General features: G+C 40.5%; 1 pseudogene; it reads right to left on the reverse strand.

Annotated features, from left to right (window-relative positions):
- Positions 1-1280: 1280 nt before the first annotated feature.
- Positions 1281-3783, reverse strand: LOC108588813 (large ribosomal subunit protein eL33 pseudogene; annotated as a pseudogene).
- Between the last annotated feature and the right edge of the window lie 920 nt (positions 3784-4703).

Raw genomic sequence — 4703 nt, forward strand, 5'->3', positions numbered from 1 at the left:
GGTCTCGATCTCTTGACCTCGTGATCCACCCGCCTCAGCCTCTCAAAGTGCTGGGATTACAGGCGTGAGCCACTGAGCCCGGCCCTCTTTTTCCTTTCTTTACTCCCTCTCTTTTTCTTTTCTCTTCCCTCTCTCCTTTCCTTTCTCCTTCATTTCTTTCTTAATTTCTGTATTTTCTAAAATAAGTATGTATTGCTTACATAATCTGGAAAAAACCTACATTCTTTTGAAACATTTGCTTTTTCTTATATTTTTCAGTCTTTTTTCTTTTTTCTTTTTTTTTTTTTTTACCAGTTGGAGAGATTGAAGGGATATATTTAAAGCTTAAATATGAGGATTCTTGTAATACATCCTAACAAGTATGTTGCTTTGTTGATTTTGTCTCAGTATATAGCAACATGAGAATATACCGAATATAATTTTGAAAATACTAACTGTAAAGAGTCTCATAGTTTTCTTTTTCTTTCTTTTCTTTTTTTTTGAGACAGAGTCTCCCTCTGTTGCCCAGGCTGGAGTGCAGTGGCACGATCTTGGCTCACTGCAACCTCTGTCTCCCTGGTTCAAGCTATTCTCCTGCCTCAGCTTCTCAAGTAGTTGGGACTACAGGTGCATGCCACCACTCCCAGCTAATTTATATATATATATATTTTTTTAGTAGAGATGGGGTTTCACCATGTTGGCCAGGATAGTCTCAATTTTTTGACCTTGTGATCTGCCCACCTCGGCCTCCCAAAGTGCTGGGATTACAGGCGTGAGCCTCTGTGCCCAGCCTCTTTTTCTTTTTTTGAGATGGAGTTTCACTCTTGGTGATTACAGGTGATTTTTGTAAATACCACACCTAGCATTAACTGTAGAAAAAATGACTGCAGGGTAGTTTCTGGTTAATGTTATCCTAAGCAGTATTTTATCACTTATGAAATTGATTCATAACCTGAGAGACTTTGTAGGAATTTGAACATATGTAGCTATGCACTCCAGGCTGGAGTGCGGTGGGGTGAACTCGACTCACTGCAAACTCTGCCTCCCGAGTTCAAGGGATTCTCCTGCCTCAGCCTCGCCAGTAGCTGAGACTACAGGCACGTGCCACCATGCCCAGCTAATTTTGTATTTTTAGTAGAGACAGGGTTTCTCCATGTTGGTCAGGCCGATCTCAAACTCCCGTCCTTAGGCGATCTGTGTGTCTCAGCCTCCCAAAGTGCTGGGATTATAGGTGGGAGCCACCGCACCCAGTGCTCTCATAGTTTTCTTTCTTATTCTTCTTTTCTTTTTTTCAAGAGCACAAATCCACATTTATTTATTGACTTTTCATTAGTTTAAATCCTTGAGGGGTGCAGCATCACTCGGATTCTGTGTCCAATGGCCTTAGCAGGAAGGTTGCTTCAGAATTTGGCACAAACCATGCCACTGTTTCCGTGGGCTCGAGTTACCTTTCCCCAGATTACTCTGGTTTTGTTTGGTTTGCCACCAGGAGTCACTGTGTTGTTCTTTGCTTTGTATACATAAGCACATCTCTTGCCCATATAGAATTGTTTCATCTTGGGAATAAACACCTTCAATTTTAAGAAGAGCTGTGTGCTCCCTTTGGTTCCGGAGACCCTGCTTATAGCCGGCAAAAATAGCCTTGGACCACAGCCTTCCAGACACAGTTCCTTTTATAAGTCCTGTTCCCAGCAGGCTCCAGTTATTTACCTCCAAATTTCCGATCTCATAGTTTTCTAAGAGGAAGATGGGTTGTTTACTAGCAAACTTCCTAAGAAAGTAATGTATATTCTATTCATTGCTTTCACGTGAAATCCTAGCCATTTACCACTAGTTATTATTTCATGGTATATTTAATTTAATTTAATTTATTTATTTGAGACTGAGTCTTGCTCTGTCACCCAGGCTGGAGTGCAGTTGCCCAATCTCAGCTCACTGCAACCTCTGCCTTCTGGGCTCAAGCGATTCTTCTGCCTCAGCCTCCCGAGTAGCTAGGATTACACGTATGTGCCATCATGCCTGGCTAATTTTTGTATTTTTACTTTTATTTTTTAATTCTTAATTTTTTTTTTTTGGAGTCTCATTCTGTCACCCAGGCTGGAGTACAGTGGCACAATTTTGGCTCACTGCAACCTGCGCCTCCAGGGTTCAAGTGATTCTCCTGCCTCCCTTAGCTGGGATTGCAGGGGCCAGTCACCCTGCTCAGCTAATTTTTGTGGAGATGGGGTTGCACCATGTTGGCCAGGCTGGTCTTTAACTCCTGGACTTTAGGCAATCTGCCTGCCTCAGTGCCCCCAAGTGCTGGGATTACAGGCGTGAGCCACCGCACCCAATTCAATTTTTGTATTTTTAGTAGAGACGGGATTTCACCATTTTGGCCAGGCTTGTCTGGAACTCCTGACCTCACACGTGATCCACTTGCCTTGGCCTCCCAAAGTGCTAGAATTACAAGCCACCTCGCCCGGCCTCATGCTATGGTATATTTTGTATTATCAGGTTAATTTCAGTACGTTGAATTCTAATGTTATGAGATGATCCCTGGGTCCTAGAAAGAGATACTGTCTCTTTCCTGGAACTCATCTAACATAGAAAACAAATATTATTATTTTAACTTTACCACTTTTGTGTATCTGAAAGCATGAAGTTTAAATAATGTTAGATAATAGACGTAATCATTCCACATAAAAATCTTCACCTTACTTGCCTATGCTTACATTATCTTGTTTCAACTAATCAAGATACTCCTGGTAATTTCTGTTCATTATGGAATCGAGTGTTTTTCTCTGGGCAATTTTTCTGATTTAACTGATATCAATTCATTAACTTCTCAATTTCTCCCTTACAGTCAAGTGACATTAGGTTTCAGAAGTATTTCTTTTTTTCCCCCTCACTATGACTCTGAAAAGACACGTGTATCCTTTTCCTGTAGGTTCACTTGTCTTGGTTCCATGTAGATGCTCACATATTTATATTAATATTTTTCTCTCTTGGTGGCTTACACCTGCAATCCCAGCACTTTAGGTGGCTGAAGTGGGTGGATAACTTGAGGTCAGCAGTTCCAGACCAGCCTGGCCAACATAGTGAAACCTTCTCTCTACTGAAAATACAAAAATTAGCCAAGCACAGTGGCATGTGCCTGTAATCTCAGTTACTCGGGAGGCTGAGGCAGAAAAATTGCTTGAACCTGGGAGGCAAGGGTTGCCGTCAGCGGAGATAGGGTTTCTGCACTCCAGCCTGGGCAACAGAGTGTGACTCATTCTCAAAAAATAAATAAGTAATAAAAATTAAAATAGAAAAATAAAAATTTTTCTCACAATACTTCTAGTAAATTCCATTTTGTCACCAAATGCATCTTTGAAAAGTATATAAACTTCAAAAGGAGAAATTAAAACGATAAGTTTTCTCTCAGCTCTACAACTACACAATTCAATAAAAATAATCTTTTTAGGTCTTTGAAAACAAAGCTTTCAAAACTGGGCTATTAAGCTTCCATCAACATCAAACAACTGATAGATTTCAAAAATTGCTTTTGAAAAGTATAAGCATTATATCATGCAAGTATATCAAGATGCATTATAAAAAGATTTTGTAAAATAATATCTAAATAACAGCTTAAGTCATGACAAGTCTTGTAGGCATTTCTGTAGCCTCCCTGCCCCTCCCTCGCTCTCCCTCCCACCACCATACACATATTCCTGTTGTGTACTGCCTGCAGTAGGTCCAAGCAGCTGCTGGGGTGGGTGGAATAAGACAGCTGAAGCTGTCTTTCTGTCTCACCAAACAGCCGGTGGAGGAAGGAGACATTTTGGCAATGATGCAGGTGAGGAATTCACTTTTCCCTGCCAGGCTTTCTCCTGAAAATAGTGGCAACATCAACTATGTCCCACTTGAACTTTACAAAAATGGCAAAATACTTTACGAAAGAACCTATGAAGCTTGGACCAGGTCTAAGGGAAGTTGAGCTACCCAGGATGCAAAATTTTAGGTGGCACTCAATCAGGTGCTGACACACACTTGCGTGGCCTCGAGAGCAAGTGCCACCTTAAGTTTTGTGCCTCACTTGTCTCACTCTCATCCCTGACAACCTTTTTCTACAATTTTTAGTGTCTCTATAATATAATCCACCTGTGATCCAGTATAAATCAGGTGACAAGGAAATCCTATTTGGGTAGAAAGTGTAGTTTTTCTTCTATTTGATGCATCTGGGAGATACTTGATAATGGATTTAGCACAGGATAGAGTTGAGAATTCTGAATATTAGGGCTTTTCTGGGTAAATTAATGTAAGCATGGTTTAAAATACATTTTGCCTATACACAAGCTCATCCCCAAGATCAAAAAAGATATGTCTAAGGTGATAAAACTGTATATTCTACCCTCTTGTTTGTTCTGTGTACTGGATTTATATTCTCAACCGATCCCACTTAGCCTACTGTTTCATATCATTAACTTAATCATTAGTTGAAGAGAATTCTCTCCATCTCCAATTACTCAGAGTTAGTCTCTCCAGTAATGTGTGTCTATGTCTACAGCTACTTGCATTCAGAATTACACAAAGCTTAATCACTTTCTTTCTGCTCCTAGTATTCTTTTAAAAATGCTTGCCCTGGCAGCTTACTCCCCTGAAATGATGTGTCTGTGTTTGTGCACTATGCCAAGTGCCTCACTGAGAATGTCTTATTCTGTTCTGGATTTTGGCAAAACAACTTCCAGGTTATTTGTAAC

This window comes from Callithrix jacchus, chromosome 17 (genome assembly GCF_049354715.1).
Source record: "Callithrix jacchus isolate 240 chromosome 17, calJac240_pri, whole genome shotgun sequence".
Classification (NCBI taxonomy): domain Eukaryota; kingdom Metazoa; phylum Chordata; class Mammalia; order Primates; family Cebidae; genus Callithrix; species Callithrix jacchus.